The 27,340-nt window shown below is 42.0% G+C and overlaps 1 protein-coding gene across 1 annotated transcript in view; it reads left to right on the forward strand.

The window, feature by feature from the left end:
• The first annotated feature begins 20,860 nt into the window (after positions 1 to 20,860).
• smtnl1 (smoothelin-like 1) overlaps positions 20,861 to 27,340 on the forward strand; it is a 34,187-nt gene continuing 27,707 nt past the window's right edge. Inside the window, exon 1 of the mRNA XM_061250913.1 lies at positions 20,861 to 21,069. The gene's annotated coding sequence lies outside the window, so the exon portion shown is untranslated. The remainder of the gene's footprint in view (positions 21,070 to 27,340) is intronic.

Genomic DNA, 27,340 nt, shown 5'->3' on the forward strand with positions numbered 1-27,340 from the left:
CGGACACACCAACCCGACGGTCGGCCGTCGGACGTCGGTGGCGCCCTGTCAGCCGAGTCTTTCCGGTGTGTCCCGCACGCCGACACTACGTCGGCGTGTTTTGGAGGGCTCGTCGATGAGAGCGAGCTCTCTGATTGGCTGTCCAGCTAGCGAATCAGTGCACGAGAATAGAAACGGAAGCGACGAAAGCAAGCAAACGAGGAAGTCAAGAGGACACAGACAAAAAGCCAGTGCCTATCACTACCAGACATAATTTTCGATTAGTATTACTAAATAGCGAGAGAACAAGGAAATTGCTGCAAACTGTTTGTTGTGAGCGAGACAATGGCTGCTTCTAGGTCCAACGCAATGCAAACGCATTCCCCGGTCTTCCGGTTTCCATTTTTTGAAAGACAAATACAGACTACCGCCACCTGCTGGTGTGGAGAGTTATTACCTCTCACACAGGCGCAGAACGTACGTGCAACTCGGCCGTCGGCGGACCATCGTTGCGGTGTGTTCGGCACAGCCAACATTAACGACGCGTATCGACGCGAGGCGATCTTTGTCGGCGCTCCGCAGCCGACCGTCGGTTTGGGGTGTCCGGGCCTTTAGACTGAGATTAATTAAATTAAGTTAAATTGTATTAATTTCACTTTGTTTGATTTTATCTACAACAATTGTTAGGGGTGCCAATAAATTTATACGTTTTTAGAAAAAATGAGATTACTAAATTAAAAACATTGAAAAATGAACATGTATTGAAATAAAAGTATATTGCTTTTCCATATGTTTGAACCTAAAATATAGATCATTATCCAGGTTGTTTATAATATGCAGCCTTTTTTCTTAAGGGTACCAATAATTCTGGAGTTCACTGTAACTATGAGAATGCAAATGTAACAAAGGCTACAGGGCATTCCAAAGACCACACTGGAGAATGTGCTTCTGTAGCTTTTCCCCACAATAGCTCTGTCAAGATACAAAGGAAGAATGCTACCATTGATAAATGTTGCTTTAGGGGAACACTGGACAAAATGATACATGCTCAGCCTATTTACATCTCTGGTGGCTAATATGAATTAACAGGATATTGCTGCAGTATTATTGTGCAATTGATTTTGCAATGAGGGAGAACTGTCAGAAGTGGCCTTGCAATGTGCAAAGTAGCAGCATGTAACACTTCTCCATTTCTATTTGCAGCTGAAATGTGCTCTGTATTGTCACTTACTTAATTCAGAATGTATCTTTGTCAGTGGTTTGGGACTCATTTAACCATGTACAATTAAACAGATACAAAAGCACATAAATAAATGTTTAGTGAAGAGCCGAGATTAGCATAATGTTAAGAAAATAGCTGCAAGAGAGAGAGACAGTTTAAGTGTTTATATAGAGACTAAATGTTTTTTATCCACCAAATGGGATTGAGGGTATAATGTTGTATGCAGCACAGTTAGGGCTAATTAACATAAATTCTGAGGTTTCAGGGTTTGTTGCCATGAAAACAGGTGCATATGTGAACCAATTTCACATAAATCAAGTTGTGCGGTGGCATACAGCTATGGCATCGGACCTTGATGCAGGCATCAGTTAGCAGAACCTGTGATAATAAACAAACAAATCAAATTTCAAACAAACAAATCAAATTTCAAATATTTCACTGAGATATGGCCAGTCAATTTTTGTGTATGCTAAATAATGATGCAGTTTTACATCATCACACAATGACATCACAACATCATTTAGCAACTTTTAGCAACAAATTGACCTGCCTGTAGCAACTTCCCCTGAGAATTGGCTACAAGGGAGCAGCATAATTGACCTGCTGCTCCGAGAGTTGGGGGAGGGACTCCCTGAACACCTCAGGTCCAGGGCTTGAGAAGGTGTGTCAATCTCTTTCCGGCTGGCGGGTGACAGAGTCGAAGCAATGTTTCCTCAACTAACATGGGCGATTGAAATAAAGGCCAAAATGGGAACACATTTTTTAAACTTCATTTTTCGCTGTTTTAGGTTTTCATCTTCATTTAGTAAAACGATTTCTTGGCTTTCATTATCTGCTTGTCTTAATGCCAAATTCAGAGTAAAATATAGTTTTTAAGCTTTTAAACACAAAATGTCAAAGTGAAAGTTATACCAGAGATGTTTGGAGGCTAGCTAGCTTGTCACCAGTCACAAACAACCGCATCAGCTGCGTTTGTTGCTACATGCTTATGTGTTTAGCTTCTAAAACTCAAAATACGTTTTGGGGTCAATATTTTGGTAAAGCAGGCCACAAATACACTCAGTATCCTAATATACTGAAAATTCACCCTATAGTGTCTTCATAATTTAATCTTGCTGTTATTAGAATTATTTACACATTAAACTGATTTTCACACTCTATTTGGGTTTTGCTGTGTACGAAAATCTATATAAAATAAAATTAGTATTGTTTTTCTGTTCCTTATTCAATTTGACTTGGCTGCCTTGTATCTGCAGAGGTCAGCTAGGTGCTGACTGTGCTGATGTGACTTTTGTCAGTCACAGCTTCCATACTCATCACAAGACCCATAATGCCCCTGAAATAGCACAGTGTTTCCTCACACTATGACCGCAATAAAGCAATAACGACTGCTAAATGTTTCAAAAGAGCTGTGAAGGAAAGGCTGCTGAGTTTAGGAAATCAGATCTTTGAATGTTTGTTTTTATATTTTATTGCAAGAAATGCTTTGTCCTTTTAGTTTATGTGATTCATTATGTGACCACAATAGAAATCATGACTGTAATGCGTGTAGTTTCATGAATAATTTTACTATGTATTTGGATGTTGTCTTAGCATCAACCCAATGTACACTACTGTTCAAACGTTTAGAATCACTTGGCTTTTTCTGCTTTTTCTGACTTGATATTTATTTTTTCGGTTTGTAATCAAACAATTCCCATGTGGTCAAGGTGCAGACTCAGAGCTTTTAGTAAAGGCTATTTTTATACATTTTGGTTTCACCATGCCGTAATTATAGAACTTTTCATATGTAGTCCTTCATTTCAAGAGAAAAAAAATAACATAATGTTAAATAAAAGAGTCATGTTTTGAATTTGATTGCATATCCTCTGCATGCCATGACTTATTTGCATTTGAATGGATCTCTATGGGAATTGGGGGGTGGGACTAGATTCATCTGTAAATAATGCTGAAACAGTATGGAACACATTTGTTGGCTAAATGGTTTAAGTCATCAAGGGTCTGGCTGCTCCCAGATAGAATGCAGTAGATACATGGCCAATACAATAGAAACAATTCTTCTATACAGGGAGACGTTCATCGGTGGGGTCAAAGTGCAAAAAAGTAAATCCTGAAAAGCACCATTGCATCCATTACCTTTAATTACCTTTAATTTGGCATGGACAAAGTCGGACCATTAGAGTGTGGCACAAAAGTATATCGCTTTGTGTTAGTCCTAGTAGACTATGCCACCCAATATCCAGAGGTGGATTAGGGTTTGCTTTTCACACAACCACCACCAGGTGGCAAATGTGAGGGTATAGGGTATATCTTCCACCGCAGCACTTAACCTCGTTAGCACTGGCATCTCGTTAATAAGATTTAACTTTTGCTGTTTATGGATGGTGCGACAGAAATTCAGTTGACTGTAATCGAATGCTTTCATTTTTATCGTACTACTGTCCAAGTACAATTGAGTAGCAAATTGTATCAGTTAGTGCCATTGGCTTATGCTTGCAGCACCATACTAACCTCATATGGGGACCAGTAAAGGCCAACAACACTTAGAGAGCATTTTTAAATGAGAAACAGCTTGGCTGCATCGGGATGACAAAGTCTGTCTTTGAATTATACTCAAGCTTATGTGGTAGAAACTAATTGAGAATGCATTTGGTGAACCTGAAAAATATGAAAATACTGTCCATGAATGAGCATTTTTAGCGTTATGGTTCATATTCACTGAAATACAAATCAAGTGAATGGATATTCTACCTCAGACATTGTTTTTGTACGGGGATACCACATCTTCCATTGTTATGGTGACCTGAAAAAAAATCTAAGTGACTTTGACCATGGAATGATTGTTGGTGGCAGACAGGGTGGTTTAAGTATCTCAGAAACTGCTAATCTCCTGGGATTTTCAAGTGCATTAGTCTCTAGACTTTGCAAAGAATGCTGCCAAAAAAATGCGATGAGCAGCAGTTCTGCAGATAAGTAATACATATCGAATAAAGTGCTAGGTGAGTGGATGTTACATTGTAAACGTGTAGTGCCGGGTGGACCTGGTTTGTACTTAATGTGTTCGGAACTAGCATTATAGAGACATGGATGTTGTTAACATTGGCTCAACTGGTCAAACATTAACTTACTGTTAAAATAAACAAATGTTTGTTATACAACTTAGCTTACGTTAGTTGTCCCTGGTGTAAAATCCAGCTATGACCAGCTTGAGATACCACCTACCACATTGTTTCAAAACATAGCTTGAGCTGGTCAAACCATGTTGAGTATGGAGCTGGTCAACCAGCTACCAGCCGTTATAAAACCCAGTCCCTAGGTTACGAACGCGTGTACTTCCGTATCGACCTCTGTAAGGCCTATTATTTAAAAAAAATTGAGTTACATACAATGGTTGGTACTAACAACGCCACACTGTCGTTGCCATTTTAAGTCGGATCATGCGTGTGTGTTGTGAATTAAATTTGTTTGTGTGTTTACCCTCGTGATCATGACTCCAAAGCATAAATCTGATGCAAGTGATAGTGTTGCATCGAAGAGAAGGAAAATGATCATGATTGATACAGATGTGGAAATAATAAAGCGATCAAATAGAGGTTAAACGCCAACAAACATTGGAAAAGCGTTTTGCTAGTCGGTCAACAATCAATTATAAAGGACAAGGGAAGAGTAATAGAGCACGTAAAAGGCTCTGTCCCGATGAAAGGATCAAAATCAGTGTCATATTCCTATTAGCCTTGGCTTAGTGCAAGAAAACTCTTGAAGCCTTTTCAGTGATTTAAAAGTTGCACATGCAGCAAGTGAAGGTGCTTGTGATGAAGAATTTGTCGTGAGTAGAGGTTGGTTCAACCGTTTCAAAGGGAGGGTAAATTTACGTAATACAGTACTGTAGTTCCATTTATTATGGTTATTATCATTATTATTATTAATATTACTGTATTATATTTAAGATAATGTCCCTCTGTTAGATAATGTCCGAACCACACTTGCATGCAAAACACGAAAATCGCCAGCCTCGTCGTTTCGCCGTTCTGGGATATATATAAAAAATCTTTTGGTAAGGCAGACGCGTTATTCCAATTAATCCAGAAAATCTCATAAAAATCCGTTTGGTAGTTTTTTAAATTTCATTAAGTATGGTTATTATTAGTGTTTTTTTTGCTCTCTTCTACAAAGATTTTAAAACGTTTTACTGTTTCTCACCCAATTAGAACACGTCCTACTCATAAACGGACTAGTGCCTTTTCCTAAAATCAGGTTTTCATGTGCTACGGTTGTTATTAAAATAGATATTTTGAGAACAAGGACCCGTTGAAAATGAAAGGCATACTTTGCTATCTCAATAGGCTACAACCAAATGAGACCTGGTCCGTATCATTGCTTTCTCGTTGCTTGTATGATGTTACATCCATTACATTACATTACTGGCATTTGGCAGACGCTCTTATCCAGAGCGACGCACAGTTGATTAGACTAAGCAAGAGACAATCCTCCCCTGGAGCAATGCAGGGTTAAGGGCCTTGCTCAAGGGCCCAACGGCTCTGGGAATCGAACCGCCGACCTTGCGGGTCCCAGTCATGTACATTAACCACTACGCTACAGGCTGCCCTACAAAACCTGTCATTACATTACATTACATTACATTACATTATGGCAGACGCTCTTATCCAGAGCAACATACAGTTGATTAGACTAAGCAGGAGACAATCCTCCCCTGGAGCAATGCAGGGTTAAGGGCCTTGCTCCAGGGCCCAACAGCTGTGCTGATCTTATTGTGGCTATTCTGGGATTAGAACCACCGACCTTGTGTGTCCCAGTCATTCATCTTAACCACTACGCTACAGGCCGCCCATCTTCCCTGTCATCCCTGTCCATCATCCCTGTCCATCTTCGCAAGCCAATATCATCCCCTGCTGAAAAAGACATCTTGAGCTAGGTTTTGAAACAGTTGGTTGACCAGTTGGACCAGCTCCATAGGCTGATCCCAGAATCCCAATGTGTCCGATCTGAACACCGTGTACTGTAACAGTTTTATGTTCTTGGCTATTGTCTTTTGCATCTCACAAACGCTAATTCAGAAACATTTCTGTACATTAGTGAAACATAGCCTATCCCATATGGCACTTCATATGTTAGTTATCAGGGGAAAATATGACCGATTACTGATCATTAATGCTGGGTGTTGTATATAGCATATATATATTTCTAGAGCAGAGAGTGGAGGAGGGTGGTAGTGGAGTTAAGGAGTATGCACTTTCCGGCTAATGGGACGCACTTGTTGTCATTACGAGCTATTTCTGAGCGCTTTCAAGATGGCAGTTAGCTCAGCTAACATTAGCTATTGATTACTAACTATCTTGTTTGTTACTAGTAGCGAGCATATACAACTGTATAAAGGTATAATTAAGCTAGTTAACTTAAATACATTTTAGTGTGTTATTTCCTTTGCTATCTACCTATACTTCAGGCTTTTGTTGCCCTGCTGCTCTAGGATATGATTTCGAAAAAAATATCTAAGGAACATTATGTCTGACCCTGGATCAATGGGTAACATATTTTACACTACAAAAAATAGCATCTCTGGTTAGTATGTAGCCATCGAATGTCTATCAGTGTGTCTGGTTGGGATGGCTAGTTAGCTCTATGCTTCGCTAGCTAGTCTATATTGGCTTGATGGTAAAGTAACATTAACTTTACTAGCTAATTGCATTAGCTAGCTAGATGTGTAACGTTAAATAGGACAATTTATCTATAATGGCAACTTCTAGCTACCTAGCTATGTTATTAAGTCCTGTAATGTATATACATTAAACCAACAACAGCAGACTAGTTGTCACCACAAAGCTTCCAAATGACATTCCCTTAATGTAACGTTATCTCCAGATTTGGGCAATGTTAAATTGCTTGAATATAATGCAGTTACAATTTGCAGCTATCAACAGCTAGCACATCCTGGCATGAGGCATGACATTGTCTATGTTCATTCTCTTTCACTGCCCGCCACTACATTAATTACATGGATAGCTATCATAGCTAGCAATATAGGCAGAGCTAGCAAGTAAATGTCTTCAATCATGCTGTAACATTAGCTTGTTTAGCATTAGCCAAAATTTGTCACCTATGGTTGGTTGGTCATGTGGCTAGCTAGCAAACATATATTTAGCTAACCTGTGTAGTCAGCAGCTATTGAAAGGATCTTGTGACAGAGCCCAAATCCTAACCATAACTGTTAGTAAATGAAAAAAACAACAGACCCTCTATCACAATGAAAAGAAGTCTTACTTTCTTGTTTTTATCCTTGTTTTTTTTAACTTTGGGCAATTTTTTTTAACTATGGCAAACTGGAAAGAAAAAACTTAATATGAAACTGATGTAGGATTAGATGGATGCATTTTTAAATATGGTGGGTGGTCTTTATTTTTTGAAGATTCTACATGTCCTGGAGCACCTGTTAAGACGTGATCATGAACACCACTACATACCAACATATTTTAATAACAAAACAATGGACCCCCCGGCCCAATGAGCTTACAAGATTTCAATTTTAATTTAAAAATGTAACTTTTGAATGCAATTCACTTATGATTATCTGCTTATATCAGTACACATATCATATAATGAAATATTAACAAGTAGCAAGTTATAGAAAGCATGCATCTCTTTCATCTCTTCTCTTTTTGTGCTTGCTTAGCTAACTAGTTGGATTAAAACAAACTTTTAAAAATCCACTTGCAATGGCACAAGCCAAATGGTAGCTGAAAGTTTTGTCAAATCAGCCATCGCAATGCTTCCGGACAATTACCGTAATTTCGACTATTTAATTTTCGATTCGGTCCGGAAAGGACTTCATCTCATTCTCCCTCCCTCTTCCTCCCCATCCTCTTCCCCCTCCTCCCACCTACCCTTCCTCAGCCTGCCGTAACCTCCGCTCCCTCTCACCCTCTTCCTTTGCCACCACTGTCACCGCCTCACTCCCCCCTCTCGAATCCTTCTCCAAACTCCCCGCTGACTCTGCATCTGCCACCCTCCTTTCATCTCTCTCCTCCGCCTTTGACTCTCTTTGTCCCCCTGTCTCAAAGCCGCCTCGCACATCCCCCCCATCCCCTTGGATATCTGACACCCTCCGTACCTCCAGGGCCAGCCTCCGTGCAGCGGAGAGGAAGTGGAGGAAATCCAGAGACGCTTCAGACCTCATGACTTACCAGTCTCTCCTGGCGGCATTCTCTTCCACTGTCACTGCCGCCAAAGCAAAATACTATCAAACACAAATTCAGAACTCCGCTTCTAACCCCCGGAAACTCTTCTCTATTTTCTCCTCTCTCCTCAACGCACCGCCTCCTCCTCCTCAGTCCTCCTTTGCTGCTCATGACTTTGCTGATTTCTTCAATGAGAAGGTCACAGTCATCCGCAGATCCTTTACTACCACTGCCCCGCTCACTGTGGCCTTCCCCCCCTCTAGGCCCATCCCTTCCTTTTCCACTTTCTCCCCCCTTACAGACTCTGATGTTTCTCAACTCCTGCTCTCCCACCGCCCTACAACCTGTGCCCTTGACCCTATCCCCTCTTCTCTTCTCCGAACTATCACACCTGACATTCTCCCGTTTGTCACCTCCCTTGTCAACTCCTCCCTGTCTTCCAGCTGTTTTCCGGCATCCTCCAAGAGGGCCCACATCACTCCACTGCTAAAAAAGCCTACTCTGGATCCCTCCATCATCCAGAACTACCGCCCGGTATCTCTTCTTCCTTTCCTTTCTAAAACTATAGAACGAGCCGCTTCTACTCAACTTTCTTCTTTCTTTTCTAACAACAACCTGCTAGACCCCCATCAGTCTGGCTTCAGATCGGGCCACTCGACAGAGACTGCGCTCCTCTCCGTCAGTGAGTCACTCCATGCCGCACGAGCAGCCTCCCTCTCCTCTGTCCTCATTCTTCTAGATCTCTGTCTGCCCTGTCAGCAACGGGCATCTGTGGCACAGCCCTGGACTGGATTGAGTCCTACCTCTCTGGTCGCTCCTTCCAGGTTGCCTGCGCTGGTTCGGTATCGACACCTCGGCCCCTCGCCACAGGAGTTCCCCAGGGCTCAGTCCTTGGCCCGCTTCTTTTTTCTCTTCACACTCGCTCCCTTGGCCCTGTGATCACTGCACATGGGCTATCCTACCACTGCTACGCGGATGATACCCAACTCTTCGTCTCGTTCCCGCCGTCTGATACGCAGGTTTCAGCCCGTATCTCTGCTTGCCTGAGGGACATCCAGAGCTGGATGGACAACCACCATCTAAAGCTCAACCCAGGCAAGACTGAAATGATATTCATTCCTGCTAATACCTCTCCCCACCTGGATCTCTCCATTTCCCTCGGGGATACCACACTCACGCCATCACCCAGTGCAAGAAACCTCGGCGTGGTGATGGACAGCAGACTGTCCCTTTCCGATAACATTGCGGCGGTGACCCGGTCTTGCAGGTTCTTCCTATACAACATACGGAGAATCCGCCCCTTTCTCACCCCCTACTCGACCCAGCTCCTGGTCCAAGCGATGGTTCTATCCCACCTGGACTACTGCAATTCCCTCTTGGCTGGCCTCCCAGCGTCCGCCATCAGACCCCTCCAACTTATCCAGAATGCAGCAGCTCGTCTGGTCTTCAACCTTCCCAAATACTCACACGTCACCCCCCTGCTTACTTCCCTCCACTGGCTGCCTGTCATGGCTCGCATCAAATTCAAAACATTGGTGCTAGCCTTCCAAGCAGTTAAGGGGTCTTCCCCAGCTTATCTACAAACAATCATCAGACCCTACACCCCTGCCAGACCTCTTCGTTCAGCCTCCACAGGCCGCATGGCACCTCCCCCTCTCCGAACCTCCACCTCACGCTCACGACTACTGTCTGTTCTGGCTCCACGGTGGTGGAACGAACCCCCCGTTGAGGTCAGAACTGAAGAATCTCTCCCCACCTTCAAGCGCAAGCGGAAGACACACCTCTTCAAGCAGCACCTCTCCCCATCCCTCCCTACCTCCCTGTGAACCTTAATTGTTGTGCTTTGTGTATCGGTATTTTTAGTTAGCTAGGTAAGCAGTGTTTGGATCGTGAACTTTGGTCACTTTTGCTCTGTTGTTTGTTTCTTTGTTCAAAAAAAAATAATAATAATAATAATAATAATTGGCCCTCGTCCTTATCTTTGTTGTACAGGTAGCAGTTGAAATTGTACTTCCCTCTAGGGTCTTTCAGCAAACTTATCCCTGGTTATGGGTATGCACTTTGTTGTACGTCGCTCTGGATAAGAGCGTCTGCCAAATGCCAATAATGTAATGTAAAAAAGAACACAGTTCAAGGGGTTCATGGCTTGTTGGCTACTTCACTGAAGCTCTTGCTGCTGTGACGTTTACATGTAAGGGCCATTATGTATTTGATAGGTAACAGTAACTACTACTTTACAGTTCTGTATTCTTTTTAAATGGTCAAAAATTCTAATTATATCAGTCATTAGTAGTTCAAGTTATTATGGCAAGATTAGCTGAGTTTATTCAGAACGCAAGTAAATGTAAAATGCAGATTTTGAAATGGTTTACTTTCTGATAACACAAGATATGGGGGGCGACATGGCTCAGGCAGTACGAGCAGTCGTCTGGCAGTCGGAGGGTTGCCGGTTCGATCCCCCGCTCGGGCTGTGTCGAAGTGTCCCTGAGCAAGACACCTAACCCCCAAATGCTCCTGACGAGCTGGTCAGGGCCTTGCATGGCAGCCAATCGCCGTTGGTTTGTGTGTGTGTATGAATGGGTGAATGAAACAGGTGAATTGTACAGCGCTTTGGATAAAGGCGCAATATAAATACCAACCATTTACCATTTATATCATCAGTCAGGGCAACCACTGTTTATATAGATATGATTACATTACCTTCCAGTAAAAAAAGTCTGGAAATTCAACACAAAAACTACATTTAAAGTGAGAAATAATGTCATAATGGTTGGCAAAACCCGAAAAAGACTGGAAATTCACAGAAGTGGCGAGAACATTATCTTGACCTATACACTGACAAGGCTTCCAACACACAAAGTATTAATACCTGCTATGGGTACTGTAACTATATGTACCACTGGGCAGGCTGCTGAGGATTCAATCAAATATTCTCTTTGAATCAACAACCTAATAGAAGAGTCCCATCACTGGCTCCTACAATGTTGGGAAATCTAGCAATGCTGCAGAACCCACTTTTGATTTTGCTTAGCTCAGCAGGTTGGTTTGGACACTGAGGGAGCTTCTTTGAAAGTGCCCTCGATACCCTGTATACAACACGTGACACTGAAGATTTGCGGAGACCCACACTGTCACCAACAACATTTAGGAAACTTCCTGTTGCATAAAATGTCAACGCAGTGCAAACCTGTAGCAGAGCTGGGATGCTATGGCTTCTTTATGTGGCAGGGCTCAGTACTTCTGCTAATTCTTCCGTGAGGCTCAGGATTTTCCTTGGGCAAATGAAAACCACTGACGATGTCCTCACTGCTGTATATTTCCAGTGGGTTACTGCGGTCTCTAAAAACTATTTCCCTTCTTATTGCTCTTTCCATAACTATGTTAGTAAACCACACATTGTACCATGTTTTCCTCTTTTTTGTTGCTGGGTGCTACTGGTCAGCAGGTGTCACTGATTGTTACCATGGTAACATGGGTCTTTGGCCTGAGTTAGCCTGGGGGTAAAGTGTAAAACATTTTTGGCTTAAAATTAGTCAGTCTTTATTTTTGTGAAATGGTCTAACTTGCATTTGACTAATCTATGAGGAAAATGAAGACTGGTCTAACCAGTCTGAAATGTATTTGTGAAAGCAACCCCTGATGACAGAAGAATTCTCTCCATAATAACGAAAAATCCCCAAACGCCTGTCCGACAAACACTCCTCAGGAGTCAGGTGTGGATTTGTCAATGACCACTGTCTGCAGAAGACTTCATGAACAGAAATACAGAGGCTACACTGCAAGATGCAAATCACTGGTTAGCCACAAAAACAGAATGCCCAGGTTACAGTTTCCCAAAAAGTACTTAAAAGAGCAACCACAGTTCTGGCAGTTCATTCTACAGCAAGACAATGATCCCAAACATAGTGTTAAAGCAACAACAGGAAAAGGAAATTCCTGAGTGGCCAAGTAAATCACCCTATCTGAACCCAATTGAGCATGCCTTTCATATGCTGAAGAGAAAACTTAAGGGAACTAGACCCCAAATCAAGCATGATCTGAAGATGGCTGCAACTGGTGATGTCCAAGAATTGCAGACATTCAATGCAAATACCAAAAATGACTACCTTCATTTACATAACATTGCTGTGTCCCACACATCAGTGCCCTGAAATGGGGGGCCTATGTATAAATTGTAATTTCTACATGGTGAAACTCTTTACCATTGGTTTGTGCACTTTAACCCCATGTGATTTTTTGTTACGAATTTCAAATAAATAAATGATGGGGTTTTATTTAGTTTAATTGAACCTTTTAACATAAAAAAATAAAATAAGCAGTGGAGCCTAACTTAGCCGTCGCTGATGAGTTAGCATTAGCAACAGCAGAGCCAGAGCATGCTGTTAAAAAAGCAGCAGAAAACATGTTGGAAATGCACACACTGGGTACATTGGGTGAATTATTGGATAATGGACACACATCTTTGGATAATGGGAACATATTGGATCATAGCAGACACATTGGAAGAATCACTGGAAGAGGGTAATGTTCATGCTAATGTTCATGCTAGCCCTTTGGTAAAACACAGCCAAGCGTCCCTGCTGGTTATGAACAATACTGGCCTTGCCAATACAGAGGACATTAAAGTTGTGTCAGATGCAGTCAAGCTTAAAGTGCTTTGGGACAAATTTAAACTAGATAGAGACTGGCTTGCACCTAAACGGTGCCTTTTCGGGTAGATGAGAATGGTTCCTAAATATTTTTTCAATGAGTCACTGTACCCCACATTAAATTACAGCAAAGCTAACGATGTGTTTTGCACACCTTGCTTTTTGTTTTACTGTGGTAAAGCAGTTCTCAGGACCAAACCTCTTAATGACTGGAGCAACGCTAAGAAGATTGTGATGAAGCATGTATCATCATCTGGACATTTAAGTGCACAGAAACAAGCAGCAGATTTATTTACGTGTGTGATGGTAGACAGGATTCCATAACTACTGCATTGGATCTTTCGTACAAACATAGCATTGAATGCAGTAGGTAAGTGAGTTAACAGAAGAAAAATTTAAATCAAATCAATATTTGGTGTGACCACCATTTTCCTTCAAACCAGCATCAATTCTTCTAGGTACACTTGCACAATTCTGGGATGTGGTTCTAATCCCTGTGTAGCCACAATAAGATCCGCACAGCCGTTGGGCCCTTGAGCAAGGCCTCCAGGGGAGGACTGCTTAGTCCTGAATAGTCTGATCAACTGTAAGTCGCTCTGGATAAGAGCATCTGCCAAATGCCAATAATGTAATTTAATAATGGAATGTTTTGGATACGCGCATTGGTCATATAAACCATAGTCTCTGGTTAGCAACAGCTTTCCTACCACAATGTCACAGTGGATCAGTATTACCATGTCATTGTATGCTGAAATGGATCACCTATGTGACTCGTACCAAGTCTCTGGTTAGAAACAGCTTGCCTATGATTACATACCATAATGACATTTTTGGGACATAACATTCCCTAGCAATTTGACTGTAACTACCGAGAGTGAAATGTTAGATTTAACCCTGTGAGTGGGGTAAAAACTAACATTGTGAGGGGTACACCTACCAGTCCTGATAGCTTTACAAGTTCACAGAGACTAATGTAATTCAATAATTTGATTAATAATGTAATTAATTTATAGGTATACATTTTTATAGCCTACCTATATCAGTGAAAATGCATGTACATTAAGATTACAAGACAGAAGCCTACATTACTTAAACCGCACAAGGCAAATAAATAAAACCGTAAAAACAGTTTTAAAAAATGTTCTACGTCATGTGATGCAGGCTTACGGTCAGTAATTGCTCCAATGGCTATTTATTTGGCTTCAAATTGTACAAGGCAAATAAATAGCCATAGCGAATAAAGTCTTAATTCTTCAGCATTCAACGTTTTTTCCTTTTCTTTATTGTATTGATTTCCTGTTCAGGAAATCTTGGCTTTATCCCACTTCCATAAGCATTGCATTAAGAAATCTATTACATTCTGGCTTACACTTGCTGTTATTGTTATGATTAGGCTACTTTCTATTACTGGCGGCATAAAATAAACACCCTAACCCGCCTGGGGTGTCTACACTTTTGACTGGCTCGCAATCGCTGTGCAATGTCTTAGTCACTAAAAGACTGTTTACGATGACATACATTTGAATTCCTTGGCATACACACAGAATGCAGTAGCTGCAAAAACCTGTCCGATTTTAAAAAATCACTTGCAAGTAGCCAAAACAGACTTTTACCAACTGGTTTTCCCCCAAAATGTTGTAGCCTGTCGAAATCTCCCATCATTCATTGGAGACAAAGAGATGGTAATGTCACGTTTCATGTTTGTCACGTCATGTTTCATGTTTAGTCATTGTTTTAGTTACGTTATTGTCATGTCATGTATTTTGTTGCCACATTTTTATGTTTTATTTCTTGTTACGTTTCATTGTCATGTCATGTTATGTTTCATGTTTAGTTCTTCATTTATTTCTTAGTCTTGCCATGTCATGTTATATAGTTTATTGTCATAATTTCGCAAACTTGTTATGTCACGATTCATGTTGTTTCATGTTATGTTGTTCCGTTCATTGTTTAGCATACACTTTTTTGTTTCTTTCTGCAAACCTTGCATTCCTGCTTTCTCTCTCTCCCTTTCTGTCACTCACACCCCAATTGTTTCAATTTCCCTTGTCTTCTTACTAATCTACTAACTTTAGATCATGATTGGGTAATACTAACATTCTAACCATGTGTTCATTTTACCTTTACGTTTCTTGTGCATGTCATTTACTCATTTACTCATTTACTAACGCTAGGGCTGATTTCCATTTTCATGCTAAATGGTCAGCAGGTGTCACCTTGTCTACGCCTGTCTACATCTGCATATAAAGCTCAGTTTCATGTCATGTCTTTGCAAAATTGTTGCCTCCTGTCCGTCAGTGCACCGCTTTAGCGGTTTTGTCAAGCCATTGGCTACCCGTTATAATCCAAGCCTGTTTATTGACCAAAGATTATTGACTTCTGTTTTGTTGACCATTGCCTGCCTATACCACGACTTTGCCTGCTGTCTTTGTGCTTTTGCCCCGCGGAGCAGACTTCGGTCTTGACCCTTGCGCCATCATCGACCCTGAGCCTGCCTACCATCTGCCTGTACTTCTACCCCGCTGACAGCTTCCCTGGCTACTGGACTTTTTGCATGGTGAACTGATTACGAGACTGCCTTCTTCTCCCTCGGAACTGTACTTTGGCTTTGGCTGGATTTTACATGTATGAACATTGCTTGTTTTTTGACTACGCTCACTGGGCAATCCCGGAATAAAGCCCTAACTACACCCCTGTTTCTGAGTCATGCATTTTGGGTCCAACCCCCCACACACCCGTCTCAGGTAATTCTGCATGTTTAGGCTGAAATATGTTTCTCAAGCTCAAATGCAACCTCCAAAAGATTGGTGTGTGCAGATGGCAGCTACAAGCGAAGGAGAATAAACTGGAACTGAACACCACTATATTTTGAATAATGTGTTCTATTTTATATTACTCACAATAATGAATCCCACCAATGTTCAACATCTTAATCACTAGGCCCATTGCAGTGAATGCATTTTGAGTGATTGATTTTGTGTGAAATTTTTTACCATACCATAGCCATTCGCTCTTGTCTGCATTTCTTTAGTGAGTCAAGTCTTTTTATTTATTTTAAAAACACACATATTTAGGAAAAGCAATGGAAGGAGGAGGGTAGGCTATTGCATTTATTGTGTTGCAGTCCATACAATCAGGGTCGATGAGTAGAAACAATGGACTAGGTAGGCTATTGTAGCCTAAATAAGTTTTGTCATGTAGGCTGCAGCGTAATTTAAGACAGACTGTGTCCAAAGAGAACACATAACCATGATGTTCTGACAAAATTAGCTCCGTATGAAACATGATCACATTGTAACGTCCCCTAAGTTTTTTGGCTAGGCCAGGGGTCGGCAACCCTGGTCCTGGAGAGCCGCAGGGTGTGCTGGTTTTTGTTTTCGCCTTAATACCAGCAACCGATTCAGACCCAAGAAACCAGGTGAGGCGAGTTAACTGTCTGATTGATTGCATTAATTGATCAATTAAGTGCAGAGTAACAACTAAAGCCAGCGTACCCTGCGGCTCTCCAGGAGTCCCAGGGTTGCCGACCCCTGGGCTAGGCAATGGGGGAACCTCCAGTGTTGCCATGTCCGCGGTTTTCACACCAAATTGGGATATTTTGAAAACCCAGTCGCGGTTGAAAGTGAAGGGAGTGAAAATGAAGAAAACATGTTCAAATAAGATCTCTTTTATATGTTTAAAGTACCTAAATGGAACATTATATTTTGAGTTGGAAATTTTGCAATGGAAATTTGGCAAGACCTGGCAACCCTGGGATCTTCTCAAAAGCTTCTCCAAACACATTTTCTAAGGAAACAGTGACCGATCAGCCAATCTCCTTTACAGTGCTTACTTTTGGTTTTATGTGTGTGTGTGTGTGTGTGTGTGTGTGTAAGGTCTAATTCCTTCCGTCTTTATAACAACATGGTTCATGGTTTTCGGTTAGCAGAATGCTACTAAGACCTAGCTGGCAATGGCTTTGAACAGTGAGCTAGTAGTAGTTTAGACCTAAACTTAAAACAGAAGGTGTTGGTGTCTGAAGTGAGCGTTGTCCAATACATTGCATCATCGTATTAACTTACAGTAAATGTTACTGTGACTGTGTGGTGCTACCGAGAGACGACAGCTAATACAACTCAGCCAAAAGTGTTCCTTGTAAAATTGTTCACGCATGTGCACACATTGTTTTATATGGACGGTATCAGTTTAATTCATGTAAAGATAAAAATTTTAACAGAGTGTAAAACAGTAGTAGTTTTGCTTCAGGTGCTGTTCAAAACATTGAGTTGACATGGCTCTGAACAATTGTTACTTCAAACAATTCACATGTATCCAAGTGTTTTTGTGTCCGGGATTACCAATAAGCAATGATAATCATAAATGACATTCCTCAGGAGAAAAACTACCATTGGACGGATGTTAACTTCTGGTGGAAGCGGCCACTTCCTCATGTTCTTCCGTTAAGCAACAGGAAATGGTTGCTTCTTCTGGAAGCAACCATTTCCCCATGTTCTGTTCGGGACACAGTGAGTCTACGTTAGTCTAGCTAAGCTAACTAACTTGGCTAGATGATCTGTTAGCTATGTTTTATCATGACATGCCACCTAAAATGCAACTGACAACCGAAAGTGAATCATATTGCCAGAATTGTATTTTATGCAGGCTGCAATTACATATAACTAGGCAGCCTGAGCCAACTAGCTAGCTTAAGCTAAAAGAGGCATTTTGACATGGTTTACATCCCAATAGCAATAACCCCTACATAGGGTTTGCCAGGGTATAGCTAGCTATGTCCAAGTCATCTAGTAAAGCTTTACTTTTCAATCAAATGTAGCTGGGTTTTTTCGCCAGAAAACCAAGACAGGATTTCACCACAAACAATGTTCAGCGACTAATGTTAGCTATAGGTAGTTGTACCATAATGTTAGCCTACATGGTTTACATTGTATTTCTTCCAAGTCATTATTTCTGTGACTGGACGCTACGTTTGTGAGCAAACATTGAGTTCAACAACATCATGTAAGGCTGTTAGCTTGAAGAAATGATATCTAACCTCCAACAACAAACTATTATTTCTTACAGTAGCTGGCTTAATGGTAATGTACACTCACCATGTTCCAGGCACAAAGTCTCATGACGAATAAATACAAAAAATACTTCTAGATCAGCTTTGGTTTTTGTGTGTGTGTAAAGTCTAATTCTTTCTGGTACGAGTCACATAGGTAATCCATTTCAGCATACAATGACATGGTAATGCTAATCCACTGTGACATTCTGGTGGGAAAGCTGTTGCTAACCAGAGGCTATGAACCTATATGTCTCAGCCTGCATAACAGAGTGAATAGGTGTTTGGACCATCGTGAGCTAACACGGTCTTCTGAACTTAGGGACGTTGTGCAGTTATTTATAGTTTTCTCTATGAATATTGCTCCAATTCACATCAATCAAAGTGTTTTGGTGTCTGGGATAGTCAATAAGCAACCATAATCATAAACCACAGGATAAAGTTAAAACGGTTAAAGAACAGGGACCGCCGGGCCTGATGAGGATTGAGACTTTTGGCCGACCGCAGGTATTCCAGATTGCAGTGGTCAGTCCAGACGACAAATTGAATGGAAGCTCCTTCCAAAAGGTGGCACCACCTTTGATGGACATCGTTGATGAGGTTCTGGAAGACGGCGGGGGGTGTTAGTGAGCCCAAAAGGCATGATGAAATATTCATAATGGCCACTGAGGGTGTTAAAGGCCATCTTCTACTCGGCTCCCTCCCAGATACGGACCAGATGAAAGGCATTGCGATGGTCAAGCTTAAAGTATTGGCAGTTTTGCAGGGAGGAGAATGCAGAGGAGATGAGTGGAATGGGGTAGCGGTTCTTGACAGTGATGTTGTTAAGCCCTAGGTAGTCTATACAGGGACATAGGGACTTGTCCTTCTTCTCTACAAAGAAGAAGCCAGCCCCGGCTGGAGAGGAGGAGGGATGAATCAGACCAGCAGCCAGGGACTTGTTAATGTACTCCTCCATGTCTTGGTGTCAGGAGCAGGCAAGGAGAACAGGCACCCCCTGTCAGGAGACCAGATTGGTTGCAGTTGGGGCTCCAGCCTGTGATGGTTCCCCGGACCCAGTCCACTTGGGGGTTGTGCTGGAGAAACCAGGGTCTGCCCAAAACCACAGAAATAAGAGGAGACCACAGAAGGCGATCTTCTCCTGGTGGTTGCTGGAGATCTGCAGCCGAACAGGGGAGGTGATGGTGTCGACTGCAGTTAGGGGGGCACCAGTGAGCGCATTGGTGCGCAGAGCCAGGGAGAGTGTAGAAGTGGGAACTCCCAGCCGATGGACCAGGGTAGGACAGATGAGGTTGTCCTTGGCCCCAGAGTCGATCACGACTCGCACTTAGTGGTGGTCCCCTTTCAGGAGAGGAAGGCGAGCAGAGTGGAACGGAAGGTTGAGGGGGTTGCATCCATGGTGGCACCGGTCAGGACACCCTCTTTCACTTGATGGGCGTTGTCGTTTAACCAACAGGTATTGACGCAGTGACCAGGTCCACCACAGTACAGTCCGAGGTGCTCTAACATCCGCTTGTTTCTCTCTTGTAGGGAGAGACGGGTCTGCCCCACCTGCAGTTCAGGGAGGCCTTTAGGGGATGGACGACTGGATCGAGGAACCGGAGGAGGCTGGAGGTGGTCGGGTTCCCGGACATGCCTGGTAGCTCTTTGTTCCCTCAGCCGGGTGTCCACTCAGATAGCCGTGTCAATGAGGGCGTCGAGGGAGGTTGGCAGATTGCAGGTGGTCAGCTGATCGAGGAACTGCTCCGACAGCCTATTCTGGAATTTCCCGTAGAGTTCGGTGCACCCCAATCTGCCAATGCCGCCAAAGGTCTGGAATTCTATGGAATAGTCCAGAGTGAGTACCCTGGCGGATGCAGAACAGTTCACGTGAGGCAGCTGGTCGGGGGCACCGTAGGTGGTTCCCCACTCACAGTCCCAGAAGGTGGTTCCCCACTCACAGGCTCTGCCGGACAGGAGAATGATGACGTGCACCACCCTGGAACATTCGGTGGGGAAGGTAGCCAGTTGGAGTTTGAAGATGAGTGAGCACTGGACAGGAACGAGGCGCAGTAGCAGGGTTCATAGTGCTCCGGAGGTGGCAGACAAGGTTCAGGACGGAATTGGAATGCTGGCCAGAGAATTTGCCAATGTGTACACCTGGTGGAGTAAGTTGGCCACGTTCTCTTTCAGGGAGCAGAGTTTGGTGTTGTGCACTCCAAGGCACTGTCTTAGCAGTCTCAGTGCCTCTTGGTTTGGAGTTGGTCTCGCTGGGTCCATTTGTGACCAGATTATTCTGTCAGGAAACAGAATACTGAACCCAAGAGCAAGACCACAGAAGTTAACGTTAAAGTCTGTATTAACTTCAGCAGTCCAAACACAACGGGTCAAATCAGAACAAAAGGGTAAAGGTCTAAACAAAACAGAAGTCAATCAGAAACACTGGAGAGTATGGTCGGGACACATCTGGCAGTGAGTTAGAAAAACAGAGGGGTTTAAATACACAGAAAACGAAAGGGAAAGAATAATCAGGAAGTGAAACACAGGTGAAACAAATGAATGAGGTGACTGAACTGACAGATAGACTACAGTGTGCACAGAGGGTAATAAAACACGGAAATGCTAACCACTTAGACAAAAACTAGACAACGAATAACACAGAACCTGACAGATGCGGCATCACATATTAGTGTGGGTGTGTGTCAAGGCCTACTGCAATACCTAACCCCATTAAGCAATAGACTACAAAGTCCATCCAGCAATCTAGTGACAGCAAGAAAACAAGCAAGCAAGATTTTTTCACTTCTTGACTGCGGAAAGGTCATTCAGCTGCTTGAGACATTTAAAAACATACTGTACCTGAGGAATATTATAACAGAAACAGGATTGACCAGATTGGCTCGAATGAATATTCATAAAGACTTCAATAGGAAATTGATACGGAGATAGTTCTGAGGGTGTTTGATGCAACAGGGAACAGGAGAGTGAATTTTTCATTGTACGGTAGGCTGAGTTTCATTCTTTTAACCTGAGCATAAACATGTAAAACCAGGGTTGGGTTAATTTTGGTCCACATAATGAGCTTGTGACCAAGAAACACATTTACTTTAGTACTTATCTGATCAACATGTATTGTTTCTTTCAAAATGTGTTTAAAATCCTTGGATGCTAGCCCTCTTTCATTGGGTTCAGTGCTAACAATTTAGCTAGCTGGCATCTAAGTGATCTAAAAAAACGTGTTTATAAAAAACACATGACTGAGTTTAACTCAAAACTACAACAAAATGAATGAAGTTATACACTCACCGAGCACCTTATTAGGTATTTATTAGACTTATTTTTAGACTTCTACTGCTGTAACCTATCCACTTAGAGTTAGGATGCGTTGTGTGTTCGGAGATGCTCTTCTGCATACCACTCTGTGGTTATTTGCATTACTGTCACCTTCCGGTCAGCTTTGACCAGTCTGGCCATTCTCCTTTGACCTCTCGCATTAACAAGGCTGCAGAACTGCTGCTCACTGTGTTTTCTTTTGTTTTTTGCACCATTCTTTGTAAACTCTGGAGACTAGTATGCATGAGATAGTTAAGCCACCCTGTCTGCCACCAACGATCATTCTACGGTCAAAGTCACTTAGATCACACCCGTATCTACATGATGGTATGCATTGCACGGCTGCCACACAATTGGCTGATTAGATGATCGCATTAATGTTCCAATCAACCGATTTCTTTTCAAAAGTGGCTTGATTTGCAGTGCACTCTTTGTCACTCTTTCCATTTTTGTCCTTTTATCTAGTGCTCTTGCCACTTGTAGCTTGTGTGTGGCACAAAACCTTTTTGAGTGTGTGTACCATGAATGAGAATCCTGCAGGCACCGCTGCTTCAGTGCACTGTTTTATCATTGATCATGATCTATCACTGCAAAAACATCTTTGTCAATTATGTGGATGGAAAGTAATCTGTCCAGTAGGATATAAGTATTTTTCTATTCTATTCATCCAAAGAGCAATAGATCCAGTCTGTTCCTCAGGGCAGCTGGTTAGGTCCACTTCCCTTTTCTATTTTTACAAATGACTTACCATTAGTCTTAAAAAAAGCCAAAGTAATGATGTATGCAGATGATTCTACCCTCAGCACTAACAGCAAATGACCTTTATGTTACACTGAGAAGAGAACTGCAGTCAGTATCTGACAGGATAAAATAAAGTTGGTCTTGAATGCATCCGAAACCAAATAAATTATCTTTGGTTCAAATAATATATTGACAACAAACTCCCAGCTAAATCTGTCAATAAAAAGTATGCAAATTCAACAGGTGCAGCGGGTTCCATAATTATTGGCGCTCTTAATTAAAATGGAGAAAAACGGCTGCATATAAGAAAACAAAATGGATAATGATCTATATTTTATGTTGAAACATACAGGAAAACAATGTACTTTTATTTCAATACATTTTCTCTGATGTTTCAATGTTTTGTATTTAGTAAATTTTTTTTGCTGAAAACCACAGGTGCCAAAATTATTGGCACCCCTAACAGTTATTGTATATAAAATCAAACAAGGTGAAATTGGCAATACAATTTAAAAAGAAATTTAAACTCAGTCTAAAGTAATTGACAAGTCAGGTAATGGTTACACATAATACATACCAATAATAAAAAGGTGTAAAACATATGGAATGGTTGCCAGGAAGAGAATGCAAGTGCATATCATCCCCACAGATGGAAAGGTAGATTGTGAGGCAGGGCATAAGTAATCCAAGGATCACAGATTAGGAATTTTAGAAATTAGTTGCGTCTTGGTCGAAAGTTGGAAAAAAAAAAAAAAACATTACAGCAGACTCTTTGGCAGGGACAGCCCTTACTGAGCACAATAAACCAAATCAAGAATCTTGATTGTGTCAAAGTGTCCCTGAGCAAGACACCCAACCCCCAAATGCTCCTGACAAGCTGGTCGGTGCCTTGCATGGCAGCCAATCGCCGTCGGTGTGTGAGTGTGTGTATGAATGGGTGAATGAGAAGCATCAATTGTACAGCACTTTGGATAAAGGCGCTATATAAATTCCAACCATTTACCCTTTACCATTTATTTACAGTGCTTCGTGGTCAAAAATATGTACAGTGGAAAATATATATATTTACAATGAGAAATACAAACAACACAAATAACTAAACATGAACACAAAAGATACTTTCAAAAACAATGGCATAGATACTCTTTACTCACAAAACAAAACTCATTGGTGCACAGGGCATTGATGTACTGCAGGGCAAGTTTGGCAGCTGCCAGCCCGTTGTCCAGCTCATGCTCCTTGACCCAGGTTCATGTGTCATAGGGCAGAGCACAAAGCAGTTGCTCCAAGATGAGTGCTTCGCCAATCTCCTCCTTGGACAGCTGCTCCAGCTGAATCCAGTGATGGTCCGTGGGGCTCCAGGGGGCTCTCTCCAGGTGGCGTGATGGACTCCCTGAATGGGAGTAACGGTAGGTCTCCGGTGAGATGTCAAATTTTGCCAACAGGTCATCATAACAATGAGACTTCTCCTCGTCCATTGCTGTATAGGCCTCCAATGCCTTCCCGATCAGTAACGGCAGCAGTCTGCATGCCCACTCCTGCTCTGGCCAGGCCCAGGTTCGGGCTATGCACTTGAACCGCAGGAGGTAGTTTTTTATGTCCTCCCCCTGCTGGTAGGTTGGCATCCTCGGCTCCTTCCGGAACATACTCTCTGCCGGCTGTGAAATGTGGCTTCTCTCAGGGAAAGCTGCTAGTACCGATGAGACTGCCACCTGCTGCGTGGGGCTGGCTGGCTGGTCACTGCTGCTCCAGCAGCAGTGACCGTAGCATTGGTATTGGTAGGTCCATTTTCAGACTCTCTGACTTGCTTGTGTTTGAGGTCAAGTCTGGTTGTTGGGGCACTTCATTTCCCGCCAGTTGTGGAACTTCAAGAATGGATTCTCGCAGACCACGGATCCCCTCCAGGAGTCCCTCTTCCCGGCTTCTGGTGCTGGAGCTGGAGCCGGTCTGGAAGGCAGCTGGTGTGGACTACTGGTTCTTGGGCGTGCTCCCCACCTCTTGACCTCGTCTTCCTCCTCCGTATCCCAGGCCTCATCTTGTTTCATCCCTAGTCGTACTTTCGGTGAATGTAGACCCCTCCTCCTCCTCACTGGTTGCACTGTTTTGCGGCTGGCCATCCCACTTCTGACACCATATGTCGTCTTGGGTAGGCCGGATGGTCATATGCAGTCCTAGATCATACAAAATATTGCTCTGTCGGAATAGAAGTTTTAGTGCAACAGGTTTATTTACAGTGCTCCATGGTCAAAAATATGTACAGTGAAAAAAATATATTTACAATGAGATATACGAACAAAACAAATAACTACACACAAACACAAAAGATACTTTCAAAAACAATGGCAGAGCTACAGTCTAGCTCTTTACTCACAAAACAAAACTCTTCTCTCTACCACGAAAGAAGGTTGGGGCTCCTTATAAATGCTTAGCCCCTCCCCCAGGAACATACCACCTGTACCATTTACTATGCTCACCCTACATAGGTGATGGCAGCTTATTTATATCTCTGCACAGGTGCCATTAAATAAACTAAAACAACTAATTACATAATTGGGATTACCTCATCCCATACTCCAGTTATTGGGTTTATTCCTCCAGGCTGCTGTACCCGGAAGTGTTCCGCCTACTCCATAGTTTGTACCATGCACAAACTTAAACACAGAGAAATGAAAACATGGACAACAAACAGGGTACTGTACAACATTTAACAACTGGGCAACAATAAACGGTAACAAAGTGACAAGGACATTTATGTATGTTATTTAGAATTAGTGATTTAATGGTTAGGGTGCGAATATGGAGTGGATATGTTGCGTGTTTGCCCTGGGAAACGTGAGCTAGCAGCTGAGTGTGCACCCCCAAACTTAGCGCACTCTATGGAAACAGCGGCTTGAATTGCGGAATGAAAAGGAAACAAACAAACACAAACACGGTACGATTATGGGGGTTTGGTATAGGTAGCGTGCCGCTCGCAGCCAGGGATAGATCCCTCTGTCACAGGTCCAATGAGACCAAAATGGAATGTTTGGCCATAGACACCATCATCATGTTTGGCTGTAAAATGTAATGCATATGCGTGTAAAGGAGAATCATCTCATACCTACTGTCAAGTATGGCAGTGGACTGAACTGACAAGGGGGGTATCACAAGGATGTCAATGATTCTGAAAAGATCTGCATGGGGAAATGGTCAAAAATCCCTCCAATATGTTCTCTAAGCTTAGCACAAATTATAGTAAAAGACTCATGGCTGTCATCTGCCAGGGGTGTTTGCACAAAGTATTAAACCAGGGTTGCCAATAATTGTGGAATCAGTTTTTTGGGGAATCTTTTATTTAATTTAAAAATGTAAAACATTAGTTGATTCCATTTAATGATTCATAAAACACACTACTTTATGTTGTAAAATAAAGCTTATGCCAATAACTGTATTATCGTTTAGTTTACAGTACTTTTTCTGCATATTTATTAAGGGTACCAATAATTCTGTAGTCCACTATAGCTGAAGCCAAACCGCTTGACATAATATTAGACAATCTGCTTTCTTGGTCTAACCAAATGGTTGTTCTGATGGGCAGGTCATTGGCAATGCTTCGACAATGTTATTTAGCTCAACTATAAGTATCTCAAAAAATAACCTGGATAAGCTGCAACTTATTCAGAACAAAGCTGCTCATCTTGCACTTCATTGCTCATATAGAACCAGTGTTGATATGCATAACTACCTTTCTTGGTGTGTGACAGGCTAACTTTTAATCTTATTGGCCTCTTTAGAGGGGATATTTTAACAAAGAACCCAAAGTGTATGTATTACATGTCAGGGAACTAATTCCTAATTCACCAATGGGCCAGAAGGAACTTATGTGTGTGTGTGTGCCTGCGTGTGTGTGTCTGTCTCAATGGGGGTGGCCTAGCAGACCTCATGCTGAAATCCTGTATAATATCCCAAATTTAACAACAGATGTTGCTTTTTACTTTTTGGTTTGAATTAGAAGTTAGCATCTGAGTCCTGCACCTTGGTCTGGCGTTTTCCATGACTGGTCTTTTGAAATGTTTGGCTGTCTTCACGTTTCTTCTGCATTTTGGGAGAAAACAACCTGGAGTTTGGTATTTTAATTCATCCATTTCCATTGTGACTGTTATGTGTCTGTGTTTTTAATCTTAATTCTTTTAAGACAGATGAACTATGTCTTTGGAATAGACATGAATAATTTTGTGACAGAATAAATCTCTTGATTTGCACCTGGTTGCACCTGGGTGCATTTTGATAAAGGTTGATCCAACAGGTTGCTCTGCCTATATAATTCATATCTTTGATAATAATTACCAAATTAAATCAAATAAACATATTTTACATCTTGGTTTAGTTAGGTGTTTTAACTGTTGACACACTTGTGTTCTGTATTCAGAGTTATGGATATTTAAACAAGGGTGTTGACTATTAAAACTGTTTGATTCATAAGTTGCCATTTTAAATGCATTTTATTTAATCCTTGCTTCCCCAATAGACAATCTAACTTTCACCAGCAGCAGACAGAGTCATCCAACTAGAAATGCTTCACGGACCCAAACCTAGAACAAATGTTGGATCTCACATTAGCACAAACAATACAGTCCGTGCGCCAGTCAGAGACTGTTAGCATGCAAGTTAGCAAGGCGAAGCTAGCACCGCAGCAGCCATACAAGAGACACGGTGCATGGAGGAAAGTGCGGCAGATGTAGCAAAATGCAACACAAAGATCAGGAAAGATGCCCAGCTCTCAAGTCAGCATGCAACAAGTGCAACAAAACTGGACATTGGGAGAGAATGTGCAAAAGCAAATCGGTGAGGGAAGTAACCGAGACTGATGTAGGTTCCGAAGGGTAATATCGTATTTAGTAATCAGTCTCATTTAATTATTAAATTTAGCTACGTTATTAATAACGAACTCAATGGTAATGATTTAATAAATCATTCAACAGTCATACCATTGAATTAATACTATGAATTCAACAACCACTTATATGAGTTCGAATTTTATAAGTAGCCTTATAAGTAGTTCTTAAATAGCTAGTTGGCTTGATTTAGTGTTGGAAAAACATTGACAGACAACCGGTTACAATAAAGGGGTATTTATTGAACACAAGAAACATATAAACACAGCTAAATAAGAAGGGCGTGACGGAAAAGTAACGCATTGAAGTGGGAAGAAAGATGGAGG

The sequence above is a fragment of the Conger conger genome, chromosome 8 (assembly GCF_963514075.1).
Source record: "Conger conger chromosome 8, fConCon1.1, whole genome shotgun sequence".
Lineage (NCBI taxonomy): Eukaryota > Metazoa > Chordata > Actinopteri > Anguilliformes > Congridae > Conger > Conger conger.